This window comes from Rhinoderma darwinii, chromosome 4 (assembly GCF_050947455.1).
Source record: "Rhinoderma darwinii isolate aRhiDar2 chromosome 4, aRhiDar2.hap1, whole genome shotgun sequence".
Lineage (NCBI taxonomy): Eukaryota > Metazoa > Chordata > Amphibia > Anura > Rhinodermatidae > Rhinoderma > Rhinoderma darwinii.
In genome coordinates this window covers 4,869,323-4,895,751 of record NC_134690.1, presented here as the reverse complement: position 1 = coordinate 4,895,751, position 26,429 = coordinate 4,869,323, and the positions used below count along the sequence as shown (strand labels likewise).

General features: G+C 43.1%; 65 non-coding genes across 65 annotated transcripts; all 65 read right to left on the bottom strand.

The window, feature by feature from the left end:
- Positions 1-180: 180 nt before the first annotated feature.
- On the bottom strand, positions 181-253 carry TRNAV-CAC (transfer RNA valine (anticodon CAC)). Its single transcript has one exon. It is a non-coding gene; the product is annotated as a tRNA-Val (tRNA).
- Positions 254-343: 90 nt separating this feature from the next.
- Positions 344-416, bottom strand: TRNAV-CAC (transfer RNA valine (anticodon CAC)). Its single transcript has one exon. It is a non-coding gene; the product is annotated as a tRNA-Val (tRNA).
- A 1,059-nt stretch (positions 417-1,475) lies between these two features.
- On the bottom strand, positions 1,476-1,548 carry TRNAV-CAC (transfer RNA valine (anticodon CAC)). Its single transcript has one exon. It is a non-coding gene; the product is annotated as a tRNA-Val (tRNA).
- Positions 1,549-2,447: 899 nt separating this feature from the next.
- On the bottom strand, positions 2,448-2,520 carry TRNAV-CAC (transfer RNA valine (anticodon CAC)). The gene has a single exon. It is a non-coding gene; the product is annotated as a tRNA-Val (tRNA).
- Positions 2,521-2,942: 422 nt separating this feature from the next.
- Positions 2,943-3,015, bottom strand: TRNAV-CAC (transfer RNA valine (anticodon CAC)). Its single transcript has one exon. It is a non-coding gene; the product is annotated as a tRNA-Val (tRNA).
- Positions 3,016-3,276: 261 nt separating this feature from the next.
- Positions 3,277-3,349, bottom strand: TRNAV-CAC (transfer RNA valine (anticodon CAC)). Its single transcript has one exon. It is a non-coding gene; the product is annotated as a tRNA-Val (tRNA).
- Positions 3,350-3,439: 90 nt separating this feature from the next.
- Positions 3,440-3,512, bottom strand: TRNAV-CAC (transfer RNA valine (anticodon CAC)). Its single transcript has one exon. It is a non-coding gene; the product is annotated as a tRNA-Val (tRNA).
- Positions 3,513-3,930: 418 nt separating this feature from the next.
- Positions 3,931-4,003, bottom strand: TRNAV-CAC (transfer RNA valine (anticodon CAC)). Its single transcript has one exon. It is a non-coding gene; the product is annotated as a tRNA-Val (tRNA).
- Positions 4,004-4,093: 90 nt separating this feature from the next.
- On the bottom strand, positions 4,094-4,166 carry TRNAV-CAC (transfer RNA valine (anticodon CAC)). Its single transcript has one exon. It is a non-coding gene; the product is annotated as a tRNA-Val (tRNA).
- Positions 4,167-4,420: 254 nt separating this feature from the next.
- Positions 4,421-4,493, bottom strand: TRNAV-CAC (transfer RNA valine (anticodon CAC)). The gene has a single exon. It is a non-coding gene; the product is annotated as a tRNA-Val (tRNA).
- A 415-nt stretch (positions 4,494-4,908) lies between these two features.
- Positions 4,909-4,981, bottom strand: TRNAV-CAC (transfer RNA valine (anticodon CAC)). The gene has a single exon. It is a non-coding gene; the product is annotated as a tRNA-Val (tRNA).
- A 261-nt stretch (positions 4,982-5,242) lies between these two features.
- Positions 5,243-5,315, bottom strand: TRNAV-CAC (transfer RNA valine (anticodon CAC)). Its single transcript has one exon. It is a non-coding gene; the product is annotated as a tRNA-Val (tRNA).
- A 90-nt stretch (positions 5,316-5,405) lies between these two features.
- On the bottom strand, positions 5,406-5,478 carry TRNAV-CAC (transfer RNA valine (anticodon CAC)). Its single transcript has one exon. It is a non-coding gene; the product is annotated as a tRNA-Val (tRNA).
- A 254-nt stretch (positions 5,479-5,732) lies between these two features.
- Positions 5,733-5,805, bottom strand: TRNAV-CAC (transfer RNA valine (anticodon CAC)). Its single transcript has one exon. It is a non-coding gene; the product is annotated as a tRNA-Val (tRNA).
- A 90-nt stretch (positions 5,806-5,895) lies between these two features.
- Positions 5,896-5,968, bottom strand: TRNAV-CAC (transfer RNA valine (anticodon CAC)). The gene has a single exon. It is a non-coding gene; the product is annotated as a tRNA-Val (tRNA).
- A 418-nt stretch (positions 5,969-6,386) lies between these two features.
- TRNAV-CAC (transfer RNA valine (anticodon CAC)) lies at positions 6,387-6,459 on the bottom strand. Its single transcript has one exon. It is a non-coding gene; the product is annotated as a tRNA-Val (tRNA).
- A 90-nt stretch (positions 6,460-6,549) lies between these two features.
- Positions 6,550-6,622, bottom strand: TRNAV-CAC (transfer RNA valine (anticodon CAC)). Its single transcript has one exon. It is a non-coding gene; the product is annotated as a tRNA-Val (tRNA).
- A 751-nt stretch (positions 6,623-7,373) lies between these two features.
- TRNAV-CAC (transfer RNA valine (anticodon CAC)) lies at positions 7,374-7,446 on the bottom strand. The gene has a single exon. It is a non-coding gene; the product is annotated as a tRNA-Val (tRNA).
- Positions 7,447-8,197: 751 nt separating this feature from the next.
- Positions 8,198-8,270, bottom strand: TRNAV-CAC (transfer RNA valine (anticodon CAC)). The gene has a single exon. It is a non-coding gene; the product is annotated as a tRNA-Val (tRNA).
- Positions 8,271-8,524: 254 nt separating this feature from the next.
- On the bottom strand, positions 8,525-8,597 carry TRNAV-CAC (transfer RNA valine (anticodon CAC)). The gene has a single exon. It is a non-coding gene; the product is annotated as a tRNA-Val (tRNA).
- Positions 8,598-8,687: 90 nt separating this feature from the next.
- On the bottom strand, positions 8,688-8,760 carry TRNAV-CAC (transfer RNA valine (anticodon CAC)). The gene has a single exon. It is a non-coding gene; the product is annotated as a tRNA-Val (tRNA).
- Positions 8,761-9,178: 418 nt separating this feature from the next.
- Positions 9,179-9,251, bottom strand: TRNAV-CAC (transfer RNA valine (anticodon CAC)). The gene has a single exon. It is a non-coding gene; the product is annotated as a tRNA-Val (tRNA).
- Positions 9,252-9,512: 261 nt separating this feature from the next.
- Positions 9,513-9,585, bottom strand: TRNAV-CAC (transfer RNA valine (anticodon CAC)). The gene has a single exon. It is a non-coding gene; the product is annotated as a tRNA-Val (tRNA).
- A 261-nt stretch (positions 9,586-9,846) lies between these two features.
- Positions 9,847-9,919, bottom strand: TRNAV-CAC (transfer RNA valine (anticodon CAC)). The gene has a single exon. It is a non-coding gene; the product is annotated as a tRNA-Val (tRNA).
- A 90-nt stretch (positions 9,920-10,009) lies between these two features.
- On the bottom strand, positions 10,010-10,082 carry TRNAV-CAC (transfer RNA valine (anticodon CAC)). Its single transcript has one exon. It is a non-coding gene; the product is annotated as a tRNA-Val (tRNA).
- A 261-nt stretch (positions 10,083-10,343) lies between these two features.
- On the bottom strand, positions 10,344-10,416 carry TRNAV-CAC (transfer RNA valine (anticodon CAC)). The gene has a single exon. It is a non-coding gene; the product is annotated as a tRNA-Val (tRNA).
- A 261-nt stretch (positions 10,417-10,677) lies between these two features.
- TRNAV-CAC (transfer RNA valine (anticodon CAC)) lies at positions 10,678-10,750 on the bottom strand. The gene has a single exon. It is a non-coding gene; the product is annotated as a tRNA-Val (tRNA).
- A 254-nt stretch (positions 10,751-11,004) lies between these two features.
- TRNAV-CAC (transfer RNA valine (anticodon CAC)) lies at positions 11,005-11,077 on the bottom strand. Its single transcript has one exon. It is a non-coding gene; the product is annotated as a tRNA-Val (tRNA).
- A 90-nt stretch (positions 11,078-11,167) lies between these two features.
- On the bottom strand, positions 11,168-11,240 carry TRNAV-CAC (transfer RNA valine (anticodon CAC)). The gene has a single exon. It is a non-coding gene; the product is annotated as a tRNA-Val (tRNA).
- A 261-nt stretch (positions 11,241-11,501) lies between these two features.
- On the bottom strand, positions 11,502-11,574 carry TRNAV-CAC (transfer RNA valine (anticodon CAC)). Its single transcript has one exon. It is a non-coding gene; the product is annotated as a tRNA-Val (tRNA).
- A 261-nt stretch (positions 11,575-11,835) lies between these two features.
- Positions 11,836-11,908, bottom strand: TRNAV-CAC (transfer RNA valine (anticodon CAC)). The gene has a single exon. It is a non-coding gene; the product is annotated as a tRNA-Val (tRNA).
- Positions 11,909-12,162: 254 nt separating this feature from the next.
- TRNAV-CAC (transfer RNA valine (anticodon CAC)) lies at positions 12,163-12,235 on the bottom strand. Its single transcript has one exon. It is a non-coding gene; the product is annotated as a tRNA-Val (tRNA).
- A 90-nt stretch (positions 12,236-12,325) lies between these two features.
- TRNAV-CAC (transfer RNA valine (anticodon CAC)) lies at positions 12,326-12,398 on the bottom strand. The gene has a single exon. It is a non-coding gene; the product is annotated as a tRNA-Val (tRNA).
- Positions 12,399-12,659: 261 nt separating this feature from the next.
- On the bottom strand, positions 12,660-12,732 carry TRNAV-CAC (transfer RNA valine (anticodon CAC)). Its single transcript has one exon. It is a non-coding gene; the product is annotated as a tRNA-Val (tRNA).
- A 260-nt stretch (positions 12,733-12,992) lies between these two features.
- Positions 12,993-13,065, bottom strand: TRNAV-CAC (transfer RNA valine (anticodon CAC)). Its single transcript has one exon. It is a non-coding gene; the product is annotated as a tRNA-Val (tRNA).
- Positions 13,066-13,319: 254 nt separating this feature from the next.
- Positions 13,320-13,392, bottom strand: TRNAV-CAC (transfer RNA valine (anticodon CAC)). Its single transcript has one exon. It is a non-coding gene; the product is annotated as a tRNA-Val (tRNA).
- A 90-nt stretch (positions 13,393-13,482) lies between these two features.
- On the bottom strand, positions 13,483-13,555 carry TRNAV-CAC (transfer RNA valine (anticodon CAC)). The gene has a single exon. It is a non-coding gene; the product is annotated as a tRNA-Val (tRNA).
- A 261-nt stretch (positions 13,556-13,816) lies between these two features.
- On the bottom strand, positions 13,817-13,889 carry TRNAV-CAC (transfer RNA valine (anticodon CAC)). The gene has a single exon. It is a non-coding gene; the product is annotated as a tRNA-Val (tRNA).
- Positions 13,890-14,150: 261 nt separating this feature from the next.
- Positions 14,151-14,223, bottom strand: TRNAV-CAC (transfer RNA valine (anticodon CAC)). The gene has a single exon. It is a non-coding gene; the product is annotated as a tRNA-Val (tRNA).
- Positions 14,224-14,477: 254 nt separating this feature from the next.
- TRNAV-CAC (transfer RNA valine (anticodon CAC)) lies at positions 14,478-14,550 on the bottom strand. Its single transcript has one exon. It is a non-coding gene; the product is annotated as a tRNA-Val (tRNA).
- Positions 14,551-14,804: 254 nt separating this feature from the next.
- On the bottom strand, positions 14,805-14,877 carry TRNAV-CAC (transfer RNA valine (anticodon CAC)). The gene has a single exon. It is a non-coding gene; the product is annotated as a tRNA-Val (tRNA).
- A 90-nt stretch (positions 14,878-14,967) lies between these two features.
- Positions 14,968-15,040, bottom strand: TRNAV-CAC (transfer RNA valine (anticodon CAC)). Its single transcript has one exon. It is a non-coding gene; the product is annotated as a tRNA-Val (tRNA).
- Positions 15,041-15,130: 90 nt separating this feature from the next.
- TRNAV-CAC (transfer RNA valine (anticodon CAC)) lies at positions 15,131-15,203 on the bottom strand. The gene has a single exon. It is a non-coding gene; the product is annotated as a tRNA-Val (tRNA).
- A 254-nt stretch (positions 15,204-15,457) lies between these two features.
- On the bottom strand, positions 15,458-15,530 carry TRNAV-CAC (transfer RNA valine (anticodon CAC)). Its single transcript has one exon. It is a non-coding gene; the product is annotated as a tRNA-Val (tRNA).
- Positions 15,531-16,085: 555 nt separating this feature from the next.
- Positions 16,086-16,158, bottom strand: TRNAV-CAC (transfer RNA valine (anticodon CAC)). The gene has a single exon. It is a non-coding gene; the product is annotated as a tRNA-Val (tRNA).
- Positions 16,159-16,419: 261 nt separating this feature from the next.
- Positions 16,420-16,492, bottom strand: TRNAV-CAC (transfer RNA valine (anticodon CAC)). Its single transcript has one exon. It is a non-coding gene; the product is annotated as a tRNA-Val (tRNA).
- Positions 16,493-16,753: 261 nt separating this feature from the next.
- Positions 16,754-16,826, bottom strand: TRNAV-CAC (transfer RNA valine (anticodon CAC)). Its single transcript has one exon. It is a non-coding gene; the product is annotated as a tRNA-Val (tRNA).
- A 254-nt stretch (positions 16,827-17,080) lies between these two features.
- TRNAV-CAC (transfer RNA valine (anticodon CAC)) lies at positions 17,081-17,153 on the bottom strand. The gene has a single exon. It is a non-coding gene; the product is annotated as a tRNA-Val (tRNA).
- Positions 17,154-17,407: 254 nt separating this feature from the next.
- On the bottom strand, positions 17,408-17,480 carry TRNAV-CAC (transfer RNA valine (anticodon CAC)). Its single transcript has one exon. It is a non-coding gene; the product is annotated as a tRNA-Val (tRNA).
- Positions 17,481-17,570: 90 nt separating this feature from the next.
- TRNAV-CAC (transfer RNA valine (anticodon CAC)) lies at positions 17,571-17,643 on the bottom strand. The gene has a single exon. It is a non-coding gene; the product is annotated as a tRNA-Val (tRNA).
- Positions 17,644-17,733: 90 nt separating this feature from the next.
- Positions 17,734-17,806, bottom strand: TRNAV-CAC (transfer RNA valine (anticodon CAC)). Its single transcript has one exon. It is a non-coding gene; the product is annotated as a tRNA-Val (tRNA).
- Positions 17,807-18,060: 254 nt separating this feature from the next.
- TRNAV-CAC (transfer RNA valine (anticodon CAC)) lies at positions 18,061-18,133 on the bottom strand. The gene has a single exon. It is a non-coding gene; the product is annotated as a tRNA-Val (tRNA).
- Positions 18,134-18,688: 555 nt separating this feature from the next.
- Positions 18,689-18,761, bottom strand: TRNAV-CAC (transfer RNA valine (anticodon CAC)). The gene has a single exon. It is a non-coding gene; the product is annotated as a tRNA-Val (tRNA).
- A 261-nt stretch (positions 18,762-19,022) lies between these two features.
- Positions 19,023-19,095, bottom strand: TRNAV-CAC (transfer RNA valine (anticodon CAC)). The gene has a single exon. It is a non-coding gene; the product is annotated as a tRNA-Val (tRNA).
- Positions 19,096-19,519: 424 nt separating this feature from the next.
- On the bottom strand, positions 19,520-19,592 carry TRNAV-CAC (transfer RNA valine (anticodon CAC)). The gene has a single exon. It is a non-coding gene; the product is annotated as a tRNA-Val (tRNA).
- A 582-nt stretch (positions 19,593-20,174) lies between these two features.
- TRNAV-CAC (transfer RNA valine (anticodon CAC)) lies at positions 20,175-20,247 on the bottom strand. Its single transcript has one exon. It is a non-coding gene; the product is annotated as a tRNA-Val (tRNA).
- Positions 20,248-20,665: 418 nt separating this feature from the next.
- TRNAV-CAC (transfer RNA valine (anticodon CAC)) lies at positions 20,666-20,738 on the bottom strand. The gene has a single exon. It is a non-coding gene; the product is annotated as a tRNA-Val (tRNA).
- Positions 20,739-20,992: 254 nt separating this feature from the next.
- TRNAV-CAC (transfer RNA valine (anticodon CAC)) lies at positions 20,993-21,065 on the bottom strand. Its single transcript has one exon. It is a non-coding gene; the product is annotated as a tRNA-Val (tRNA).
- A 424-nt stretch (positions 21,066-21,489) lies between these two features.
- TRNAV-CAC (transfer RNA valine (anticodon CAC)) lies at positions 21,490-21,562 on the bottom strand. Its single transcript has one exon. It is a non-coding gene; the product is annotated as a tRNA-Val (tRNA).
- Positions 21,563-22,144: 582 nt separating this feature from the next.
- On the bottom strand, positions 22,145-22,217 carry TRNAV-CAC (transfer RNA valine (anticodon CAC)). The gene has a single exon. It is a non-coding gene; the product is annotated as a tRNA-Val (tRNA).
- Positions 22,218-22,635: 418 nt separating this feature from the next.
- TRNAV-CAC (transfer RNA valine (anticodon CAC)) lies at positions 22,636-22,708 on the bottom strand. Its single transcript has one exon. It is a non-coding gene; the product is annotated as a tRNA-Val (tRNA).
- Positions 22,709-22,962: 254 nt separating this feature from the next.
- TRNAV-CAC (transfer RNA valine (anticodon CAC)) lies at positions 22,963-23,035 on the bottom strand. Its single transcript has one exon. It is a non-coding gene; the product is annotated as a tRNA-Val (tRNA).
- Positions 23,036-23,780: 745 nt separating this feature from the next.
- On the bottom strand, positions 23,781-23,853 carry TRNAV-CAC (transfer RNA valine (anticodon CAC)). Its single transcript has one exon. It is a non-coding gene; the product is annotated as a tRNA-Val (tRNA).
- A 744-nt stretch (positions 23,854-24,597) lies between these two features.
- On the bottom strand, positions 24,598-24,670 carry TRNAV-CAC (transfer RNA valine (anticodon CAC)). The gene has a single exon. It is a non-coding gene; the product is annotated as a tRNA-Val (tRNA).
- A 1,406-nt stretch (positions 24,671-26,076) lies between these two features.
- TRNAV-CAC (transfer RNA valine (anticodon CAC)) lies at positions 26,077-26,149 on the bottom strand. Its single transcript has one exon. It is a non-coding gene; the product is annotated as a tRNA-Val (tRNA).
- Positions 26,150-26,429: the final 280 nt, after the last annotated feature.

Genomic DNA, 26,429 nt, shown 5'->3' with positions numbered 1-26,429 from the left:
CAACAAAAAAAATTGCATGTTTTTGCCCTGTCTCGAACAGGGGACCTTTCGCGTGTTAGGCGAACGTGATAACCACTACACTACAGAAACTTCCCCTTGATACAAAAACCCACCATTGCAGAAACCAAAGTTTGCCACATTTAAAGGCTTTCTTTGTGTTAAAAGGAAGACACAGTTCCTTGTTTCTGCCCAGTTTCGAACAGGGGACCTTTCGCGTGTGAGGCGAACGTGATAACCACTACACTACAGAAACTTCCCCTTGATACAAAAACCCACCATTGCAGAAACCAAAGTTTGACAAATTTAAAGGCTTTCTTTGTGTTAAAAGGAAGACACAGTTCCTTGTTTCTGCCCAGTTTCGAACAGGGGACCTTTCGCGTGTGAGGCGAACGTGATAACCACTACACTACAGAAACTTGGATATTGATTGTTCTGCAACCCGCAAGCCATGCAGAAACGAATTGAGAAATATAATCCAGCCAATTAGCGCCAACAAAAAAAATTGCATGTTTTTGCCCTGACTCGAACAGGGGACCTTTCGCGTGTGAGGCGAACTTGATAACCACTACACTACAGAAACTTGGATATTGATTGTTCTGCAACCCGCAAGCCATGCAGAAACGAATTGAGAAATATAATCCAGCCAATTAGCGGCAACAAAAAAAATTGCGTGTTTCTGCCCTGTCTCGAACAGGGGACCTTTCGCGTGTTAGGCGAACGTGATAACCACTACACTACAGAAACTTCCCCTTGATACAAAAACCCACCATTGCAGAAACCAAAGTTTGACAAATTTAAAGGATTTCTTTGTGTTAAAAGGAAGACATAGTTCCTTGTTTCTGCCCAGTTTCGAACAGGGGACCTTTCGCGTGTGAGGCGAACGTGATAACCACTACACAAAACAAATTGCATGTTTCTGCCCTGTCTCGAACAGGGGACCTTTCGCGTGTTAGGCGAACGTGATAACCACTACACTACAGAAACTTCCCCTTGATACAAAAACCCACCATTGCAGAAACCAAAGTTTGACAAATTTAAAGGCTTTCTTTGTGTTAAAAGGAGACATAGTTCCTTGTTTCTGCCCAGTTTCGAACAGGGGACCTTTCGCGTGTTAGGCGAACGTGATAACCACTACACTACAGAAACTTCCCCTTGATACAAAAACCCACCATTGCAGAAACCAAAGTTTGACAAATTTAAAGGATTTCTTTGTGTTAAAAGGAAGACATAGTTCCTTGTTTCTGCCCAGTTTCGAACAGGGGACCTTTCGCGTGTGAGGCGAACGTGATAACCACTACACAAAACAAATTGCATGTTTCTGCCCTGTCTCGAACAGGGGACCTTTCGCGTGTTAGGCGAACGTGATAACCACTACACTACAGAAACTTCCCCTTGATACAAAAACCCACCATTGCAGAAACCAAAGTTTGACAAATTTAAAGGCTTTCTTTGTGTTAAAAGGAGACATAGTTCCTTGTTTCTGCCCAGTTTCGAACAGGGGACCTTTCGCGTGTGAGGCGAACGTGATAACCACTACACTACAGAAACTTGGATATTGATTGTTCCGCAACCCACAACCCGCAAGCCATGCAGAAACGAATTGAGAAATATAATCCAGCCAATTAGCGCCAACAAAAATTGCATGTTTTTGCCCTGTCTCGAACAGGGGACCTTTCGCGTGTTAGGCGAACGTGATAACCACTACACTACAGAAACTTCCCCTTGATACAAAAACCCACCATTGCAGAAACCAAAGTTTGACAAATTTAAAGGATTTCTTTGTGTTAAAAGGAAGACATAGTTCCTTGTTTCTGCCCAGTTTCGAACAGGGGACCTTTCGCGTGTGAGGCGAACGTGATAACCACTACACAAAACAAATTGCATGTTTCTGCCCTGTCTCGAACAGGGGACCTTTCGCGTGTTAGGCGAACGTGATAACCACTACACTACAGAAACTTCCCCTTGATACAAAAACCCACCATTGCAGAAACCAAAGTTTGACAAATTTAAAGGCTTTCTTTGTGTTAAAAGGAGACATAGTTCCTTGTTTCTGCCCAGTTTCGAACAGGGGACCTTTCGCGTGTTAGGCGAACGTGATAACCACTACACTACAGAAACTTCCCCTTGATACAAAAACCCACCATTGCAGAAACCAAAGTTTGACAAATTTAAAGGATTTCTTTGTGTTAAAAGGAAGACATAGTTCCTTGTTTCTGCCCAGTTTCGAACAGGGGACCTTTCGCGTGTGAGGCGAACGTGATAACCACTACACAAAACAAATTGCATGTTTCTGCCCTGTCTCGAACAGGGGACCTTTCGCGTGTTAGGCGAACGTGATAACCACTACACTACAGAAACTTCCCCTTGATACAAAAACCCACCATTGCAGAAACCAAAGTTTGACAAATTTAAAGGCTTTCTTTGTGTTAAAAGGAGACATAGTTCCTTGTTTCTGCCCAGTTTCGAACAGGGGACCTTTCGCGTGTGAGGCGAACGTGATAACCACTACACTACAGAAACTTGGATATTGATTGTTCCGCAACCCACAACCCGCAAGCCATGCAGAAACGAATTGAGAAATATAATCCAGCCAATTAGCGCCAACAAAAATTGCATGTTTTTGCCCTGTCTCGAACAGGGGACCTTTCGCGTGTTAGGCGAACGTGATAACCACTACACTACAGAAACTTCCCCTTGATACAAAAACCCACCATTGCAGAAACCAAAGTTTGACAAATTTAAAGGCTTTCTTTGTGTTAAAAGGAAGACACAGTTCCTTGTTTCTGCCCAGTTTCGAACAGGGGACCTTTCACGTGTGAGGCAAATGTGATAACCACTACACTACAGAAACTTGGATATTGATTGTTCTGCAACCCGCAAGCCATGCAGAAACGAATTGAGAAATATAATCCAGCCAATTAGCGGCAACAAAAAAAATTGCATGTTTCTGCCCTGTCTCGAACAGGGGACCTTTCGCGTGTGAGGCGAACGTGATAACCACTACACTACAGAAACTTGGATATTGATTGTTCCGCAACCCACAACCCGCAAGCCATGCAGAAACGAATTGAGAAATATAATCCAGCCAATTAGCGCCAACAAAAAAAATTGCATGTTTTTGCCCTGTCTCGAAAAGGGGACCTTTCGCGTGTTAGGCGAACGTGATAACCACTACACTACAGAAACTTCCCCTTGATACAAAAACCCACCATTGCAGAAACCAAAGTTTGCCACATTTAAAGGCTTTCTTTGTGTTAAAAGGAAGACACAGTTCCTTGTTTCTGCCCAGTTTCGAACAGGGGACCTTTCGCGTGTGAGGCGAACGTGATAACCACTACACTACAGAAACTTCCCCTTGATACAAAAACCCACCATTGCAGAAACCAAAGTTTGACAAATTTAAAGGCTTTCTTTGTGTTAAAAGGAAGACACAGTTCCTTGTTTCTGCCCAGTTTCGAACAGGGGACCTTTCGCGTGTGAGGCGAACGTGATAACCACTACACTACAGAAACTTGGATATTGATTGTTCTGCAACCCGCAAGCCATGCAGAAACGAATTGAGAAATATAATCCAGCCAATTAGCGCCAACAAAAAAAATTGCATGTTTTTGCCCTGACTCGAACAGGGGACCTTTCGCGTGTGAGGCGAACTTGATAACCACTACACTACAGAAACTTGGATATTGATTGTTCTGCAACCCGCAAGCCATGCAGAAACGAATTGAGAAATATAATCCAGCCAATTAGCGGCAACAAAAAAAATTGCGTGTTTCTGCCCTGTCTCGAACAGGGGACCTTTCGCGTGTTAGGTGAACGTGATAACCACTACACTACAGAAACTTCCCCTTGATACAAAAACCCACCATTGCAGAAACCAAAGTTTGACAAATTTAAAGGATTTCTTTGTGTTAAAAGGAAGACACAGTTCCTTGTTTCTGCCCAGTTTCGAACAGGGGACCTTTCGCGTGTGAGGCGAACGTGATAACCACTACACTACAGAAACTTCCCCTTGATACAAAAACCCACCATTGCAGAAACCAAAGTTTGACAAATTTAAAGGCTTTCTTTGTGTTAAAAGGAAGACACAGTTCCTTGTTTCTGCCCAGTTTCGAACAGGGGACCTTTCGCGTGTGAGGCGAACGTGATAACCACTACACTACAGAAACTTGGATATTGATTGTTCTGCAACCCGCAAGCCATGCAGAAACGAATTGAGAAATATAATCCAGCCAATTAGCGCCAACAAAAAAAATTGCGTGTTTCTGCCCTGTCTCGAACAGGGGACCTTTCGCGTGTTAGGCGAACGTGATAACCACTAAACTACAGAAACTTCCCCTTGATACAAAAACCCACCATTGCAGAAACCAAAGTTTGACAAATTTAAAGGCTTTCTTTGTGTTAAAAGGAAGACATAGTTCCTTGTTTCTGCCCAGTTTCGAACAGGGGACCTTTCGCGTGTGAGGCGAACGTGATAACCACTACACTACAGAAACTTCCCCTTGATACAAAAACCCACCATTGCAGAAACCAAAGTTTGACAAATTTAAAGGCTTTCTTTGTGTTAAAAGGAGACATAGTTCCTAGTTTCTGCCCTGTCTCAAACAGAGGACCTTTCGCGTGTTAGGCGAACGTGATAACCACTACACTACAGAAACTTCCCCTTGATACAAAAACCCACCATTGCAGAAACCAAAGTTTGACAAATTTAAAGGCTTTCTTTGTGTTAAAAGGAGACATAGTTCCTTGTTTCTGCCCAGTTTCGAACAGGGGACGTTTCGCGTGTGAGGCGAACGTGATAACCACTACACTACAGAATCTTGGATATTGATTGTTCTGCAACCCGCAAGCCATGCAGAAACGAATTGAGAAATATAATCCAGCCAATTAGCGGCAACAAAAAAAATTGCATGTTTCTGCCCTGTCTCGAACAGGGGACCTTTCGCGTGTGAGGCGAACGTGATAACCACTACACTACAGAAACTTGGATATTGATTGTTCCGCAACCCACAACCCGCAAGCCATGCAGAAACGAATTGAGAAATATAATCCAGCCAATTAGCGCCAACAAAAAAAATTGCATGTTTTTGCCCTGTCTCGAACAGGGGACCTTTCGCGTGTTAGGCGAACGTGATAACCACTACACTACAGAAACTTCCCCTTGATACAAAAACCCACCATTGCAGAAACCAAAGTTTGCCACATTTAAAGGCTTTCTTTGTGTTAAAAGGAAGACACAGTTCCTTGTTTCTGCCCAGTTTCGAACAGGGGACCTTTCGCGTGTGAGGCGAACGTGATAACCACTACACTACAGAAACTTCCCCTTGATACAAAAACCCACCATTGCAGAAACCAAAGTTTGACAAATTTAAAGGCTTTCTTTGTGTTAAAAGGAAGACACAGTTCCTTGTTTCTGCCCAGTTTCGAACAGGGGACCTTTCGCGTGTGAGGCGAACGTGATAACCACTACACTACAGAAACTTGGATATTGATTGTTCTGCAACCCGCAAGCCATGCAGAAACGAATTGAGAAATATAATCCAGCCAATTAGCGCCAACAAAAAAAATTGCGTGTTTCTGCCCTGTCTCGAACAGGGGACCTTTCGCGTGTTAGGCGAACGTGATAACCACTAAACTACAGAAACTTCCCCTTGATACAAAAACCCACCATTGCAGAAACCAAAGTTTGACAAATTTAAAGGCTTTCTTTGTGTTAAAAGGAAGACACAGTTCCTTGTTTCTGCCCAGTTTCGAACAGGGGACCTTTCGCGTGTGAGGCGAACGTGATAACCACTACACTACAGAAACTTCCCCTTGATACAAAAACCCACCATTGCAGAAACCAAAGTTTGACAAATTTAAAGGCTTTCTTTGTGTTAAAAGGAAGACACAGTTCCTTGTTTCTGCCCAGTTTCGAACAGGGGACCTTTCGCGTGTGAGGCGAACGTGATAACCACTACACTACAGAAACTTGGATATTGATTGTTCTGCAACCCGCAAGCCATGCAGAAACGAATTGAGAAATATAATCCAGCCAATTAGCGCCAACAAAAAAAATTGCATGTTTTTGCCCTGTCTCGAACAGGGGACCTTTCGCGTGTGAGGCGAACTTGATAACCACTACACTACAGAAACTTGGATATTGATTGTTCTGCAACCCGCAAGCCATGCAGAAACGAATTGAGAAATATAATCCAGCCAATTAGCGGCAACAAAAAAAATTGCGTGTTTCTGCCCTGTCTCGAACAGGGGACCTTTCGCGTGTTAGGCGAACGTGATAACCACTACACTACAGAAACTTCCCCTTGATACAAAAACCCACCATTGCAGAAACCAAAGTTTGACAAATTTAAAGGATTTCTTTGTGTTAAAAGGAAGACATAGTTCCTTGTTTCTGCCCAGTTTCGAACAGGGGACCTTTCGCGTGTGAGGCGAACGTGATAACCACTACACTACAGAAACTTCCCCTTGATACAAAAACCCACCATTGCAGAAACCAAAGTTTGACAAATTTAAAGGCTTTCTTTGTGTTAAAAGGAAGACACAGTTCCTTGTTTCTGCCCAGTTTCGAACAGGGGACCTTTCGCGTGTGAGGCGAACGTGATAACCACTACACTACAGAAACTTGGATATTGATTGTTCTGCAACCCGCAAGCCATGCAGAAACGAATTGAGAAATATAATCCAGCCAATTAGCGGCAACAAAAAAAATTGCGTGTTTCTGCCCTGTCTCGAACAGGGGACCTTTCGCGTGTTAGGCGAACGTGATAACCACTACACTACAGAAACTTCCATTTGACACAAAAACCCACCATTGCAGAAACCAAAGTTTGACAAATTTAAAGGATTTCTTTGTGTTAAAAGGAGACATAGTTCCTTGTTTCTGCCCAGTTTCGAACAGGGGACCTTTTGCGTGTGAGGCGAACGTGATAACCACTACACTACAGAAACTTGGATATTGATTGTTCCGCAACCCACAACCCGCAAGCCATGCAGAAACGAATTGAGAAATATAATCCAGCCAATTAGCGCCAACAAAAAAAATTGCATGTTTTTGCCCTGTCTCGAACAGGGGACCTTTCGCGTGTGAGGCGAGCTTGATAACCACTACACTACAGAAACTTGGATATTGATTGTTCTGCAACCCGCAAGCCATGCAGAAACGAATTGAGAAATATAATCCAGCCAATTAGCGGCAACAAAAAAAATTGCGTGTTTCTGCCCTGTCTCGAACAGGGGACCTTTCGCGCGTTAGGCGAACGTGATAACCACTACACTACAGAAACTTCCCCTTGATACAAAAACCCACCATTGCAGAAACCAAAGTTTGACAAATTTAAAGGCTTTCTTTGTGTTAAAAGGAAGACACAGTTCCTTGTTTCTGCCCAGTTTCGAACAGGGGACCTTTCGCGTGTGAGGCGAACGTGATAACCACTACACTACAGAAACTTGGATATTGATTGTTCTGCAACCCGCAAGCCATGCAGAAACGAATTGAGAAATATAATCCAGCCAATTAGCGGCAACAAAAAAAATTGCGTGTTTCTGCCCTGTCTCGAACAGGGGACCTTTCGCGTGTTAGGCGAACGTGATAACCACTACACTACAGAAACTTCCATTTGACACAAAAACCCACCATTGCAGAAACCAAAGTTTGACAAATTTAAAGGATTTCTTTGTGTTAAAAGGAGACATAGTTCCTTGTTTCTGCCCAGTTTCGAACAGGGGACCTTTTGCGTGTGAGGCGAACGTGATAACCACTACACTACAGAAACTTGGATATTGATTGTTCCGCAACCCACAACCCGCAAGCCATGCAGAAACGAATTGAGAAATATAATCCAGCCAATTAGCGCCAACAAAAAAAATTGCATGTTTTTGCCCTGTCTCGAACAGGGGACCTTTCGCGTGTGAGGCGAGCTTGATAACCACTACACTACAGAAACTTGGATATTGATTGTTCTGCAACCCGCAAGCCATGCAGAAACGAATTGAGAAATATAATCCAGCCAATTAGCGGCAACAAAAAAAATTGCGTGTTTCTGCCCTGTCTCGAACAGGGGACCTTTCGCGCGTTAGGCGAACGTGATAACCACTACACTACAGAAACTTCCCCTTGATACAAAAACCCACCATTGCAGAAACCAAAGTTTGACAAATTTAAAGGATTTCTTTGTGTTAAAAGGAAGACATAGTTCCTTGTTTCTGCCCAGTTTCGAACAGGGGACCTTTCGCGTGTGAGGCGAACGTGATAACCACTACACTACAGAAACTTGGATATTGATTGTTCTGCAACCCGCAAGCCATGCAGAAACGAATTGAGAAATATAATCCAGCCAATTAGCGCCAACAAAAAAAATTGCATGTTTTTGCCCTGTCTCGAACAGGGGACCTTTCGCGTGTTAGGCGAACGTGATAACCACTACACTACAGAAACTTCCCCTTGATACAAAAACCCACCATTGCAGAAACCAAAGTTTGACAAATTTAAAGGATTTCTTTGTGTTAAAAGGAAGACATAGTTACTTGTTTCTGCCCAGTTTCGAACAGGGGACCTTTCGCGTGTGAGGCGAACGTGATAACCACTACACTACAGAAACTTCCCCTTGATACAAAAACCCACCATTGCAGAAACCAAAGTTTGACAAATTTAAAGGCTTTCTTTGTGTTAAAAGGAAGACACAGTTCCTTGTTTCTGCCCAGTTTCGAACAGGGGACCTTTCGCGTGTGAGGCGAACGTGATAACCACTACACTACAGAAACTTGGATATTGATTGTTCTGCAACCCGCAAGCCATGCAGAAACGAATTGAGAAATATAATCCAGCCAATTAGCGCCAACAAAAAAAATTGCATGTTTTTGCCCTGTCTCGAACAGGGGACCTTTCGCGTGTGAGGCGAACTTGATAACCACTACACTACAGAAACTTGGATATTGATTGTTCTGCAACCCGCAAGCCATGCAGAAACGAATTGAGAAATATAATCCAGCCAATTAGCGGCAACAAAAAAAATTGCGTGTTTCTGCCCTGTCTCGAACAGGGGACCTTTCGCGTGTTAGGCGAACGTGATAACCACTACACTACAGAAACTTCCCCATGATACAAAAACCCACCATTGCAGAAACCAAAGTTTGACAAATTTAAAGGATTTCTTTGTGTTAAAAGGAAGACATAGTTCCTTGTTTCTGCCCAGTTTCGAACAGGGGACCTTTCGCGTGTGAGGCGAACGTGATAACCACTACACTACAGAAACTTGGATATTGATTGTTCCGCAACCCACAACCCGCAAGCCATGCAGAAACGAATTGAGAAATATAATCCAGCCAATTAGCGCCAACAAAAAAAATTGCGTGTTTCTGCCCTGTCTCGAACAGGGGACCTTTCGCGTGTTAGGCGAACGTGATAACCACTACACTACAGAAACTTCCCCTTGATACAAAAACCCACCATTGCAGAAACCAAAGTTTGACAAATTTAAAGGATTTCTTTGTGTTAAAAGGAAGACATAGTTCCTTGTTTCTGCCCAGTTTCGAACAGGGGACCTTTCGCGTGTGAGGCGAACGTGATAACCACTACACTACAGAAACTTGGATATTGATTGTTCCGCAACCCACAACCCGCAAGCCATGCAGAAACGAATTGAGAAATATATTCCAGCCAATTAGCGCCAACAAAAAAAATTGCATGTTTTTGCCCTGTCTCGAACAGGGGACCTTTCGCGTGTGAGGCGAACTTGATAACCACTACACTACAGAAACTTCCCCTTGATACAAAAACCCACCATTGCAGAAACCAAAGTTTGACAAATTTAAAGGATTTCTTTGTGTTAAAAGGAAGACATAGTTACTTGTTTCTGCCCAGTTTCGAACAGGGGACCTTTCGCGTGTGAGGCGAACGTGATAACCACTACACTACAGAAACTTCCCCTTGATACAAAAACCCACCATTGCAGAAACCAAAGTTTGACAAATTTAAAGGATTTCTTTGTGTTAAAAGGAAGACATAGTTCCTTGTTTCTGCCCAGTTTCGAACAGGGGACCTTTCGCGTGTGAGGCGAACGTGATAACCACTACACTACAGAAACTTGGATATTGATTGTTCCGCAACCCACAACCCGCAAGCCATGCAGAAACGAATTGAGAAATATAATCCAGCCAATTAGCGCCAACAAAAAAAATTGCGTGTTTCTGCCCTGTCTCGAACAGGGGACCTTTCGCGTGTTAGGCGAACGTGATAACCACTACACTACAGAAACTTCCCCTTGATACAAAAACCCACCATTGCAGAAACCAAAGTTTGACAAATTTAAAGGATTTCTTTGTGTTAAAAGGAAGACATAGTTCCTTGTTTCTGCCCAGTTTCGAACAGGGGACCTTTCGCGTGTGAGGCGAACGTGATAACCACTACACTACAGAAACTTGGATATTGATTGTTCCGCAACCCACAACCCGCAAGCCATGCAGAAACGAATTGAGAAATATAATCCAGCCAATTAGCGCCAACAAAAAAAATTGCGTGTTTCTGCCCTGTCTCGAACAGGGGACCTTTCGCGTGTTAGGCGAACGTGATAACCACTACACTACAGAAACTTCCCCTTGATACAAAAACCCACCATTGCAGAAACCAAAGTTTGACAAATTTAAAGGATTTCTTTGTGTTAAAAGGAAGACATAGTTCCTTGTTTCTGCCCAGTTTCGAACAGGGGACCTTTCGCGTGTGAGGCGAACGTGATAACCACTACACTACAGAAACTTGGATATTGATTGTTCTGCAACCCGCAAGCCATGCAGAAACGAATTGAGAAATATAATCCAGCCAATTAGCGCCAACAAAAAAAATTGCATGTTTTTGCCCTGTCTCGAACAGGGGACCTTTCGCGTGTGAGGCGAACTTGATAACCACTACACTACAGAAACTTCCCCTTGATACAAAAACCCACCATTGCAGAAACCAAAGTTTGACAAATTTAAAGGATTTCTTTGTGTTAAAAGGAAGACATAGTTACTTGTTTCTGCCCAGTTTCGAACAGGGGACCTTTCGCGTGTGAGGCGAACGTGATAACCACTACACTACAGAAACTTCCCCTTGATACAAAAACCCACCATTGCAGAAACCAAAGTTTGACAAATTTAAAGGATTTCTTTGTGTTAAAAGGAAGACATAGTTCCTTGTTTCTGCCCAGTTTCGAACAGGGGACCTTTCGCGTGTGAGGCGAACGTGATAACCACTACACTACAGAAACTTGGATATTGATTGTTCCGCAACCCACAACCCGCAAGCCATGCAGAAACGAATTGAGAAATATAATCCAGCCAATTAGCGCCAACAAAAAAAATTGCGTGTTTCTGCCCTGTCTCGAACAGGGGACCTTTCGCGTGTTAGGCGAACGTGATAACCACTACACTACAGAAACTTCCCCTTGATACAAAAACCCACCATTGCAGAAACCAAAGTTTGACAAATTTAAAGGATTTCTTTGTGTTAAAAGGAAGACATAGTTCCTTGTTTCTGCCCAGTTTCGAACAGGGGACCTTTCGCGTGTGAGGCGAACGTGATAACCACTACACTACAGAAACTTGGATATTGATTGTTCCGCAACCCACAACCCGCAAGCCATGCAGAAACGAATTGAGAAATATAATCCAGCCAATTAGCGCCAACAAAAAAAATTGCGTGTTTCTGCCCTGTCTCGAACAGGGGACCTTTCGCGTGTTAGGCGAACGTGATAACCACTACACTACAGAAACTTCCCCTTGATACAAAAACCCACCATTGCAGAAACCAAAGTTTGACAAATTTAAAGGATTTCTTTGTGTTAAAAGGAAGACATAGTTCCTTGTTTCTGCCCAGTTTCGAACAGGGGACCTTTCGCGTGTGAGGCGAACGTGATAACCACTACACTACAGAAACTTGGATATTGATTGTTCTGCAACCCGCAAGCCATGCAGAAACGAATTGAGAAATATAATCCAGCCAATTAGCGCCAACAAAAAAAATTGCGTGTTTCTGCCCTGTCTCGAACAGGGGACCTTTCGCGTGTTAGGCGAACGTGATAACCACTACACTACAGAAACTTCCCCTTGATACAAAAACCCACCATTGCAGAAACCAAAGTTTGACAAATTTAAAGGATTTCTTTGTGTTAAAAGGAAGACATAGTTACTTGTTTCTGCCCAGTTTCGAACAGGGGACCTTTCGCGTGTGAGGCGAACGTGATAACCACTACACTACAGAAACTTCCCCTTGATACAAAAACCCACCATTGCAGAAACCAAAGTTTGACAAATTTAAAGGATTTCTTTGTGTTAAAAGGAAGACATAGTTCCTTGTTTCTGCCCAGTTTCGAACAGGGGACCTTTCGCGTGTGAGGCGAACGTGATAACCACTACACTACAGAAACTTGGATATTGATTGTTCCGCAACCCACAACCCGCAAGCCATGCAGAAACGAATTGAGAAATATAATCCAGCCAATTAGCGCCAACAAAAAAAATTGCGTGTTTCTGCCCTGTCTCGAACAGGGGACCTTTCGCGTGTTAGGCGAACGTGATAACCACTACACTACAGAAACTTCCCCTTGATACAAAAACCCACCATTGCAGAAACCAAAGTTTGACAAATTTAAAGGATTTCTTTGTGTTAAAAGGAAGACATAGTTCCTTGTTTCTGCCCAGTTTCGAACAGGGGACCTTTCGCGTGTGAGGCGAACGTGATAACCACTACACTACAGAAACTTGGATATTGATTGTTCCGCAACCCACAACCCGCAAGCCATGCAGAAACGAATTGAGAAATATAATCCAGCCAATTAGCGCCAACAAAAAAATTGCGTGTTTCTGCCCTGTCTCGAACAGGGGACCTTTCGCGTGTTAGGCGAACGTGATAACCACTACACTACAGAAACTTCCCCTTGATACAAAAACCCACCATTGCAGAAACCAAAGTTTGACAAATTTAAAGGATTTCTTTGTGTTAAAAGGAAGACATAGTTCCTTGTTTCTGCCCAGTTTCGAACAGGGGACCTTTCGCGTGTGAGGCGAACGTGATAACCACTACACTACAGAAACTTGGATATTGATTGTTCTGCAACCCGCAAGCCATGCAGAAACGAATTGAGAAATATAATCCAGCCAATTAGCGCCAACAAAAAAAATTGCGTGTTTCTGCCCTGTCTCGAACAGGGGACCTTTCGCGTGTTAGGCGAACGTGATAACCACTACACTACAGAAACTTCCCCTTGATACAAAAACCCACCATTGCAGAAACCAAAGTTTGACAAATTTAAAGGATTTCTTTGTGTTAAAAGGAAGACATAGTTACTTGTTTCTGCCCAGTTTCGAACAGGGGACCTTTCGCGTGTGAGGCGAACGTGATAACCACTACACTACAGAAACTTCCCCTTGATACAAAAACCCACCATTGCAGAAACCAAAGTTTGACAAATTTAAAGGATTTCTTTGTGTTAAAAGGAAGACATAGTTCCTTGTTTCTGCCCAGTTTCGAACAGGGGACCTTTCGCGTGTGAGGCGAACGTGATAACCACTACACTACAGAAACTTGGATATTGATTGTTCCGCAACCCACAACCCGCAAGCCATGCAGAAACGAATTGAGAAATATAATCCAGCCAATTAGCGCCAACAAAAAAAATTGCGTGTTTCTGCCCTGTCTCGAACAGGGGACCTTTCGCGTGTTAGGCGAACGTGATAACCACTACACTACAGAAACTTCCCCTTGATACAAAAACCCACCATTGCAGAAACCAAAGTTTGACAAATTTAAAGGATTTCTTTGTGTTAAAAGGAAGACATAGTTCCTTGTTTCTGCCCAGTTTCGAACAGGGGACCTTTCGCGTGTGAGGCGAACGTGATAACCACTACACTACAGAAACTTGGATATTGATTGTTCCGCAACCCACAACCCGCAAGCCATGCAGAAACGAATTGAGAAATATAATCCAGCCAATTAGCGCCAACAAAAAAAATTGCGTGTTTCTGCCCTGTCTCGAACAGGGGACCTTTCGCGTGTTAGGCGAACGTGATAACCACTACACTACAGAAACTTCCCCTTGATACAAAAACCCACCATTGCAGAAACCAAAGTTTGACAAATTTAAAGGATTTCTTTGTGTTAAAAGGAAGACATAGTTCCTTGTTTCTGCCCAGTTTCGAACAGGGGACCTTTCGCGTGTGAGGCGAACGTGATAACCACTACACTACAGAAACTTGGATATTGATTGTTCTGCAACCCGCAAGCCATGCAGAAACGAATTGAGAAATATAATCCAGCCAATTAGCGCCAACAAAAAAAATTGCGTGTTTCTGCCCTGTCTCGAACAGGGGACCTTTCGCGTGTTAGGCGAACGTGATAACCACTACACTACAGAAACTTCCCCTTGATACAAAAACCCACCATTGCAGAAACCAAAGTTTGACAAATTTAAAGGATTTCTTTGTGTTAAAAGGAAGACATAGTTCCTTGTTTCTGCCCAGTTTCGAACAGGGGACCTTTCGCGTGTGAGGCGAACGTGATAACCACTACACTACAGAAACTTGGATATTGATTGTTCTGCAACCCGCAAGCCATGCAGAAACGAATTGAGAAATATAATCCAGCCAATTAGCGCCAACAAAAAAAATTGCATGTTTTTGCCCTGTCTCGAACAGGGGACCTTTCGCGTGTGAGGCGAACTTGATAACCACTACACTACAGAAACTTCCCCTTGATACAAAAACCCACCATTGCAGAAACCAAAGTTTGACAAATTTAAAGGATTTCTTTGTGTTAAAAGGAAGACATAGTTACTTGTTTCTGCCCAGTTTCGAACAGGGGACCTTTCGCGTGTGAGGCGAACGTGATAACCACTACACTACAGAAACTTCCCCTTGATACAAAAACCCACCATTGCAGAAACCAAAGTTTGACAAATTTAAAGGATTTCTTTGTGTTAAAAGGAAGACATAGTTACTTGTTTCTGCCCAGTTTCGAACAGGGGACCTTTCGCGTGTGAGGCGAACGTGATAACCACTACACTACAGAAACTTCCCCTTGATACAAAAACCCACCATTGCAGAAACCAAAGTTTGACAAATTTAAAGGCTTTCTTTGTGTTAAAAGGAAGACACAGTTCCTTGTTTCTGCCCAGTTTCGAACAGGGGACCTTTCGCGTGTGAGGCGAACGTGATAACCACTACACTACAGAAACTTGGATATTGATTGTTCTGCAACCCGCAAGCCATGCAGAAACGAATTGAGAAATATAATCCAGCCAATTAGCGCCAACAAAAAAAATTGCATGTTTTTGCCCTGTCTCGAACAGGGGACCTTTCGCGTGTTAGGCGAACGTGATAACCACTACACTACAGAAACTACCCCTTGATACAAAAACCCACCATTGCAGAAACCAAAGTTTGACAAATTTAAAGGCTTTCTTTGTGTTAAAAGGAAGACACAGTTCCTTGTTTCTGCCCAGTTTCGAACAGGGGACCTTTCGCGTGTGAGGCGAACGTGATAACCACTACACTACAGAAACTTGGATATTGATTGTTCTGCAACCCGCAAGCCATGCAGAAACGAATTGAGAAATATAATCCAGCCAATTAGCGCCAACAAAAAAAATTGCATGTTTTTGCCCTGTCTCGAACAGGGGACCTTTCGCGTGTGAGGCAAACTTGATAACCACTACACTACAGAAACTTGGATATTGATTGTTCTGCAACCCGCAAGCCATGCAGAAACGAATTGAGAAATATAATCCAGCCAATTAGCGGCAACAAAAAAAATTGCGTGTTTCTGCCCTGTCTCGAACAGGGGACCTTTCGCGTGTTAGGCGAACGTGATAACCACTACACTACAGAAACAAAGAAATCCTTTAAATTTGTCAAACTTTGGTTTCTGCAATGGTGGGTTTTTGTATCAAGGGGAAGTTTCTGCCCTGTCTCGAACAGGGGACCTTTCGCGTGTTAGGCGAACGTGATAACCACTACACTACAGAAACTTCCCCTTGATACAAAAACCCACCATTGCAGAAACCAAAGTTTGACAAATTTAAAGGATTTCTTTGTGTTAAAAGGAAGACATAGTTCCTTGTTTCTGCCCAGTTTCGAACAGGGGACCTTTCGCGTGTGAGGCGAACGTGATAACCACTACACTACAGAAACTTGGATATTGATTGTTCCGCAACCCACAACCCGCAAGCCATGCAGAAACGAATTGAGAAATATAATCCAGCCAATTAGCGCCAACAAAAAAAATTGTGTGTTTCTGCCCTGTCTCGAACAGGGGACCTTTCGCGTGTTAGGCGAACGTGATAACCACTACACTACAGAAACTTCCCATTGATACAAAAACCCACCATTGCAGAAACCAAAGTTTGACAAATTTAAAGGATTTCTTTGTGTTAAAAGGAAGACATAGTTCCTTGTTTCTGCCCAGTTTCGAACAGGGGACCTTTCGCGTGTGAGGCGAACGTGATAACCACTACACTACAGAAACTTGGATATTGATTGTTCCGCAACCCACAACCCGCAAGCCATGCAGAAACGAATTGAGAAATATAATCCAGCCAATTAGCGCCAACAAAAAAAATTGCGTGTTTCTGCCCTGTCTCGAACAGGGGACCTTTCGCGTGTTAGGCGAACGTGATAACCACTACACTACAGAAACTTCCCCTTGATACAAAAACCCACCATTGCAGAAACCAAAGTTTGACAAATTTAAAGGATTTCTTTGTGTTAAAAGGAAGACATAGTTCCTTGTTTCTGCCCAGTTTCGAACAGGGGACCTTTCGCGTGTGAGGCGAACGTGATAACCACTACACTACAGAAACTTGGATATTGATTGTTCTGCAACCCGCAAGCCATGCAGAAACGAATTGAGAAATATAATCCAGCCAATTAGCGCCAACAAAAAAAATTGCGTGTTTCTGCCCTGTCTCGAACAGGGGACCTTTCGCGTGTTAGGCGAACGTGATAACCACTACACTACAGAAACTTCCCCTTGATACAAAAACCCACCATTGCAGAAACCAAAGTTTGACAAATTTAAAGGATTTCTTTGTGTTAAAAGGAAGACATAGTTCCTTGTTTCTGCCCAGTTTCGAACAGGGGACCTTTCGCGTGTGAGGCGAACGTGATAACCACTACACTACAGAAACTTGGATATTGATTGTTCTGCAACCCGCAAGCCATGCAGAAACGAATTGAGAAATATAATCCAGCCAATTAGCGCCAACAAAAAAAATTGCATGTTTTTGCCCTGTCTCGAACAGGGGACCTTTCGCGTGTGAGGCGAACTTGATAACCACTACACTACAGAAACTTCCCCTTGATACAAAAACCCACCATTGCAGAAACCAAAGTTTGACAAATTTAAAGGATTTCTTTGTGTTAAAAGGAAGACATAGTTACTTGTTTCTGCCCAGTTTCGAACAGGGGACCTTTCGCGTGTGAGGCGAACGTGATAACCACTACACTACAGAAACTTCCCCTTGATACAAAAACCCACCATTGCAGAAACCAAAGTTTGACAAATTTAAAGGATTTCTTTGTGTTAAAAGGAAGACATAGTTACTTGTTTCTGCCCAGTTTCGAACAGGGGACCTTTCGCGTGTGAGGCGAACGTGATAACCACTACACTACAGAAACTTCCCCTTGATACAAAAACCCACCATTGCAGAAACCAAAGTTTGACAAATTTAAAGGCTTTCTTTGTGTTAAAAGGAAGACACAGTTCCTTGTTTCTGCCCAGTTTCGAACAGGGGACCTTTCGCGTGTGAGGCGAACGTGATAACCACTACACTACAGAAACTTGGATATTGATTGTTCTGCAACCCGCAAGCCATGCAGAAACGAATTGAGAAATATAATCCAGCCAATTAGCGCCAACAAAAAAAATTGCATGTTTTTGCCCTGTCTCGAACAGGGGACCTTTCGCGTGTTAGGCGAACGTGATAACCACTACACTACAGAAACTACCCCTTGATACAAAAACCCACCATTGCAGAAACCAAAGTTTGACAAATTTAAAGGCTTTCTTTGTGTTAAAAGGAAGACACAGTTCCTTGTTTCTGCCCAGTTTCGAACAGGGGACCTTTCGCGTGTGAGGCGAACGTGATAACCACTACACTACAGAAACTTGGATATTGATTGTTCTGCAACCCGCAAGCCATGCAGAAACGAATTGAGAAATATAATCCAGCCAATTAGCGCCAACAAAAAAAATTGCATGTTTTTGCCCTGTCTCGAACAGGGGACCTTTCGCGTGTGAGGCAAACTTGATAACCACTACACTACAGAAACTTGGATATTGATTGTTCTGCAACCCGCAAGCCATGCAGAAACGAATTGAGAAATATAATCCAGCCAATTAGCGGCAACAAAAAAAATTGCGTGTTTCTGCCCTGTCTCGAACAGGGGACCTTTCGCGTGTTAGGCGAACGTGATAACCACTACACTACAGAAACAAAGAAATCCTTTAAATTTGTCAAACTTTGGTTTCTGCAATGGTGGGTTTTTGTATCAAGGGGAAGTTTCTGCCCTGTCTCGAACAGGGGACCTTTCGCGTGTTAGGCGAACGTGATAACCACTACACTACAGAAACTTCCCCTTGATACAAAAACCCACCATTGCAGAAACCAAAGTTTGACAAATTTAAAGGATTTCTTTGTGTTAAAAGGAAGACATAGTTCCTTGTTTCTGCCCAGTTTCGAACAGGGGACCTTTCGCGTGTGAGGCGAACGTGATAACCACTACACTACAGAAACTTGGATATTGATTGTTCCGCAACCCACAACCCGCAAGCCATGCAGAAACGAATTGAGAAATATAATCCAGCCAATTAGCGCCAACAAAAAAAATTGTGTGTTTCTGCCCTGTCTCGAACAGGGGACCTTTCGCGTGTTAGGCGAACGTGATAACCACTACACTACAGAAACTTCCCATTGATACAAAAACCCACCATTGCAGAAACCAAAGTTTGACAAATTTAAAGGATTTCTTTGTGTTAAAAGGAAGACATAGTTCCTTGTTTCTGCCCAGTTTCGAACAGGGGACCTTTCGCGTGTGAGGCGAACGTGATAACCACTACACTACAGAAACTTGGATATTGATTGTTCCGCAACCCACAACCCGCAAGCCATGCAGAAACGAATTGAGAAATATAATCCAGCCAATTAGCGCCAACAAAAAAAATTGTGTGTTTCTGCCCTGTCTCGAACAGGGGACCTTTCGCGTGTTAGGCGAACGTGATAACCACTACACTACAGAAACTTCCCCTTGATACAAAAACCCACCATTGCAGAAACCAAAGTTTGACAAATTTAAAGGCTTTCTTTGTGTTAAAAGGAAGACACAGTTCCTTGTTTCTGCCCTGTCTCGAACAGGGGACCTTTCGCGTGTTAGGCGAACGTGATAACCACTACACTACAGAAACTTCCCCTTGATACAAAAACCCACCATTGCAGAAACCAAAGTTTGACAAATTTAAAGGATTTCTTTGTGTTAAAAGGAAGACATAGTTCCTTGTTTCTGCCCAGTTTCGAACAGGGGACCTTTCGCGTGTGAGGCGAACGTGATAACCACTACACTACAGAAACTTGGATATTGATTGTTCTGCAACCCGCAAGCCATGCAGAAACGAATTGAGAAATATAATCCAGCCAATTAGCGCCAACAAAAAAAATTGCATGTTTTTGCCCTGTCTCGAACAGGGGACCTTTCGCGTGTGAGGCGAACTTGATAACCACTACACTACAGAAACTTGGATATTGATTGTTCTGCAACACGCAAGCCATGCAGAAACGAATTGAGAAATATAATCCAGCCAATTAGCGCCAACAAAAAAAATTGCATGTTTTTGCCCTGTCTCGAACAGGGGACCTTTCGCGTGTGAGGCGAACTTGATAACCACTACACTACAGAAACTTGGATATTGATTGTTCTGCAACCCGCAAGCCATGCAGAAACGAATTGAGAAATATAATCCAGCCAATTAGCGGCAACAAAAAAAATTGCGTGTTTCTGCCCTGTCTCGAACAGGGGACCTTTCGCGTGTTAGGCGAACGTGATAACCACTACACTACAGAAACTTCCCCTTGATACAAAAACCCACCATTGCAGAAACCAAAGTTTGACAAATTTAAAGGATTTCTTTGTGTTAAAAGGAAGACATAGTTCCTTGTTTCTGCCCAGTTTCGAACAGGGGACCTTTCGCGTGTGAGGCGAACGTGATAACCACTACACTACAGAAACTTGGATATTGATTGTTCTGCAACCCGCAAGCCATGCAGAAACGAATTGAGAAATATAATCCAGCCAATTAGCGGCAACAAAAAAAATTGCATGTTTTTGCCCTGTCTCGAACAGGGGACCTTTCGCGTGTGAGGCGAACTTGATAACCACTACACTACAGAAACTTGGATATTGATTGTTCTGCAACCCGCAAGCCATGCAGAAACGAATTGAGAAATATAATCCAGCCAATTAGCGGCAACAAAAAAAATTGCATGTTTCTGCCCTGTCTCGAACAGGGGACCTTTCGCGTGTTAGGCGAACGTGATAACCACTACACTACAGAAACTTCCCCTTGATACAAAAACCCACCATTGCAGAAACCAAAGTTTGACAAATTTAAAGGATTTCTTTGTGTTAAAAGGAAGACATAGTTCCTTGTTTCTGCCCAGTTTCGAACAGGGGACCTTTCGCGTGTGAGGCGAACGTGATAACCACTACACTACAGAAACTTGGATATTGATTGTTCTGCAACCCGCAAGCCATGCAGAAACGAATTGAGAAATATAATCCAGCCAATTAGCGCCAACAAAAAAAATTGTGTGTTTCTGCCCTGTCTCGAACAGGGGACCTTTCGCGTGTTAGGCGAACGTGATAACCACTACACTACAGAAACTTCCCATTGATACAAAAACCCACCATTGCAGAAACCAAAGTTTGACAAATTTAAAGGATTTCTTTGTGTTAAAAGGAAGACATAGTTCCTTGTTTCTGCCCAGTTTCGAACAGGGGACCTTTCGCGTGTGAGGCGAACGTGATAACCACTACACTACAGAAACTTGGATATTGATTGTTCCGCAACCCACAACCCGCAAGCCATGCAGAAACGAATTGAGAAATATAATCCAGCCAATTAGCGCCAACAAAAAAAATTGTGTGTTTCTGCCCTGTCTCGAACAGGGGACCTTTCGCGTGTTAGGCGAACGTGATAACCACTACACTACAGAAACTTCCCCTTGATACAAAAACCCACCATTGCAGAAACCAAAGTTTGACAAATTTAAAGGCTTTCTTTGTGTTAAAAGGAAGACACAGTTCCTTGTTTCTGCCCTGTCTCGAACAGGGGACCTTTCGCGTGTTAGGCGAACGTGATAACCACTACACTACAGAAACTTCCCCTTGATACAAAAACCCACCATTGCAGAAACCAAAGTTTGACAAATTTAAAGGATTTCTTTGTGTTAAAAGGAAGACATAGTTCCTTGTTTCTGCCCAGTTTCGAACAGGGGACCTTTCGCGTGTGAGGCGAACGTGATAACCACTACACTACAGAAACTTGGATATTGATTGTTCTGCAACCCGCAAGCCATGCAGAAACGAATTGAGAAATATAATCCAGCCAATTAGCGCCAACAAAAAAAATTGCATGTTTTTGCCCTGTCTCGAACAGGGGACCTTTCGCGTGTGAGGCGAACTTGATAACCACTACACTACAGAAACTTGGATATTGATTGTTCTGCAACACGCAAGCCATGCAGAAACGAATTGAGAAATATAATCCAGCCAATTAGCGCCAACAAAAAAAATTGCATGTTTTTGCCCTGTCTCGAACAGGGGACCTTTCGCGTGTGAGGCGAACTTGATAACCACTACACTACAGAAACTTGGATATTGATTGTTCTGCAACCCGCAAGCCATGCAGAAACGAATTGAGAAATATAATCCAGCCAATTAGCGGCAACAAAAAAAATTGCGTGTTTCTGCCCTGTCTCGAACAGGGGACCTTTCGCGTGTTAGGCGAACGTGATAACCACTACACTACAGAAACTTCCCCTTGATACAAAAACCCACCATTGCAGAAACCAAAGTTTGACAAATTTAAAGGATTTCTTTGTGTTAAAAGGAAGACATAGTTCCTTGTTTCTGCCCAGTTTCGAACAGGGGACCTTTCGCGTGTGAGGCGAACGTGATAACCACTACACTACAGAAACTTGGATATTGATTGTTCTGCAACCCGCAAGCCATGCAGAAACGAATTGAGAAATATAATCCAGCCAATTAGCGGCAACAAAAAAAATTGCATGTTTTTGCCCTGTCTCGAACAGGGGACCTTTCGCGTGTGAGGCGAACTTGATAACCACTACACTACAGAAACTTGGATATTGATTGTTCTGCAACCCGCAAGCCATGCAGAAACGAATTGAGAAATATAATCCAGCCAATTAGCGGCAACAAAAAAAATTGCATGTTTCTGCCCTGTCTCGAACAGGGGACCTTTCGCGTGTTAGGCGAACGTGATAACCACTACACTACAGAAACTTCCCCTTGATACAAAAACCCACCATTGCAGAAACCAAAGTTTGACAAATTTAAAGGATTTCTTTGTGTTAAAAGGAAGACATAGTTCCTTGTTTCTGCCCAGTTTCGAACAGGGGACCTTTCGCGTGTGAGGCGAACGTGATAACCACTACACTACAGAAACTTGGATATTGATTGTTCTGCAACCCGCAAGCCATGCAGAAACGAATTGAGAAATATAATCCAGCCAATTAGCGGCAACAAAAAAAATTGCATGTTTTTGCCCTGTCTCGAACAGGGGACCTTTCGCGTGTTAGGCGAACGTGATAACCACTACACTACAGAAACTTCCCCTTGATACAAAAACCCACCATTGCAGAAACCAAAGTTTGACAAATTTAAAGGATTTCTTTGTGTTAAAAGGAAGACATAGTTCCTTGTTTCTGCCCAGTTTCGAACAGGGGACCTTTCGCGTGTGAGGCGAACGTGATAACCACTACACTACAGAAACTTGGATATTGATTGTTCTGCAACCCGCAAGCCATGCAGAAACGAATTGAGAAATATAATCCAGCCAATTAGCGCCAACAAAAAAAATTGCATGTTTTTGCCCTGTCTCGAACAGGGGACCTTTCGCGTGTGAGGCGAACTTGATAACCACTACACTACAGAAACTTGGATATTGATTGTTCTGCAACCCGCAAGCCATGCAGAAACGAATTGAGAAATATAATCCAGCCAATTAGCGGCAACAAAAAAAATTGCGTGTTTCTGCCCTGTCTCGAACAGGGGACCTTTCGCGTGTTAGGCGAACGTGATAACCACTACACTACAGAAACTTCCCCTTGATACAAAAACCCACCATTGCAGAAACCAAAGTTTGACAAATTTAAAGGCTTTCTTTGTGTTAAAAGGAAGACACAGTTCCTTGTTTCTGCCCAGTTTCGAACAGTGGACCTTTCGCGTGTGAGGCGAACGTGATAACCACTACACTACAGAAACTTGGATATTGATTGTTCTGCAACCCGCAAGCCATGCAGAAACGAATTGAGAAATATAATCCAGCCAATTAGCGCCAACAAAAAAAATTGCGTGTTTCTGCCCTGTCTCGAACAGGGGACCTTTCGCGTGTTAGGCGAACGTGATAACCACTACACTACAGAAACTTCCCCTTGATACAAAAACCCACCATTGCAGAAACCAAAGTTTGACAAATTTAAAGGATTTCTTTGTGTTAAAAGGAAGACATAGTTCCTTGTTTCTGCCCAGTTTCGAACAGGGGACCTTTCGCGTGTGAGGCGAACGTGATAACCACTACACTACAGAAACTTGGATATTGATTGTTCCGCAACCCGCAAGCCATGCAGAAACGAATTGAGAAATATAATCCAGCCAATTAGCGCCAACAAAAAAAATTGCGTGTTTCTGCCCTGTCTCGAACAGGGGACCTTTCGCGTGTTAGGCGAACGTGATAACCACTACACTACAGAAACTTCCCATTGATACAAAAACCCACCATTGCAGAAACCAAAGTTTGACAAATTTAAAGGATTTCTTTGTGTTAAAAGGAAGACATAGTTCCTTGTTTCTGCCCAGTTTCGAACAGGGGACCTTCCGCGTGTGAGGCGAACGTGATAACCACTACACTACAGAAACTTCCCCTTGATACAAAAACCCACCATTGCAGAAACCAAAGTTTGACAAATTTAAAGGCTTTCTTTGTGTTAAAAGGAAGACACAGTTCCTTGTTTCTGCCCAGTTTCGAACAGTGGACCTTTCGCGTGTGAGGCGAACGTGATAACCACTACACTACAGAAACTTGGATATTGATTGTTCTGCAACCCGCAAGCCATGCAGAAACGAATTGAGAAATATAATCCAGCCAATTAGCGCCAACAAAAAAAATTGCGTGTTTCTGCCCTGTCTCGAACAGGGGACCTTTCGCGTGTTAGGCGAACGTGATAACCACTACACTACAGAAACTTCCCCTTGATACAAAAACCCACCATTGCAGAAACCAAAGTTTGACAAATTTAAAGGATTTCTTTGTGTTAAAAGGAAGACATAGTTCCTTGTTTCTGCCCAGTTTCGAACAGGGGACCTTTCGCGTGTGAGGCGAACGTGATAACCACTACACTACAGAAACTTGGATATTGATTGTTCTGCAACCCGCAAGCCATGCAGAAACGAATTGAGAAATATAATCCAGCCAATTAGCGCCAACAAAAAAAATTGCATGTTTTTGCCCTGTCTCGAACAGGGGACCTTTCGCGTGTGAGGCGAACTTGATAACCACTACACTACAGAAACTTGGATATTGATTGTTCTGCAACACGCAAGCCATGCAGAAACGAATTGAGAAATATAATCCAGCCAATTAGCGCCAACAAAAAAAATTGCATGTTTTTGCCCTGTCTCGAACAGGGGACCTTTCGCGTATGAGGCGAACTTGATAACCACTACACTACAGAAACTTGGATATTGATTGTTCTGCAACCCGCAAGCCATGCAGAAACGAATTGAGAAATATAATCCAGCCAATTAGCGGCAACAAAAAAAATTGCGTGTTTCTGCCCTGTCTCGAACAGGGGACCTTTCGCGTGTTAGGCGAACGTGATAACCACTACACTACAGAAACTTCCCCTTGATACAAAAACCCACCATTGCAGAAACCAAAGTTTGACAAATTTAAAGGATTTCTTTGTGTTAAAAGGAAGACATAGTTCCTTGTTTCTGCCCAGTTTCAAACAGGGGACCTTTCGCGTGTGAGGCGAACGTGATAACCACTACACTACAGAAACTTGGATATTGATTGTTCCGCAACCCACAACCCGCAAGCCATGCAGAAACGAATTGAGAAATATAATCCAGCCAATTAGCGCCAACAAAAAAAATTGCGTGTTTCTGCCCTGTCTCGAACAGGGGACCTTTCGCGTGTTAGGCGAACGTGATAACCACTACACTACAGAAACTTCCCATTGATACAAAAACCCACCATTGCAGAAACCAAAGTTTGACAAATTTAAAGGATTTCTTTGTGTTAAAAGGAAGACATAGTTCCTTGTTTCTGCCCAGTTTCGAACAGGGGACCTTTCGCGTGTTAGGCGAACGTGATAACCACTACACTACAGAAACTTCCCCTTGATACAAAAACCCACCATTGCAGAAACCAAAGTTTGACAAATTTAAAGGCTTTCTTTGTGTTAAAAGGAAGACACAGTTCCTTGTTTCTGCCCAGTTTCGAACAGTGGACCTTTCGCGTGTGAGGCGAACGTGATAACCACTACACTACAGAAACTTGGATATTGATTGTTCTGCAACCCGCAAGCCATGCAGAAACGAATTGAGAAATATAATCCAGCCAATTAGCGCCAACAAAAAAAATTGCGTGTTTCTGCCCTGTCTCGAACAGGGGACCTTTCGCGTGTTAGGCGAACGTGATAACCACTACACTACAGAAACTTCCCCTTGATACAAAAACCCACCATTGCAGAAACCAAAGTTTGACAAATTTAAAGGATTTCTTTGTGTTAAAAGGAAGACATAGTTCCTTGTTTCTGCCCAGTTTCGAACAGGGGACCTTTCGCGTGTGAGGCGAACGTGATAACCACTACACTACAGAAACTTGGATATTGATTGTTCCGCAACCCGCAAGCCATGCAGAAACGAATTGAGAAATATAATCCAGCCAATTAGCGCCAACAAAAAAAATTGCGTGTTTCTGCCCTGTCTCGAACAGGGGACCTTTCGCGTGTTAGGCGAACGTGATAACCACTACACTACAGAAACTTCCCATTGATACAAAAACCCACCATTGCAGAAACCAAAGTTTGACAAATTTAAAGGATTTCTTTGTGTTAAAAGGAAGACATAGTTCCTTGTTTCTGCCCAGTTTCGAACAGGGG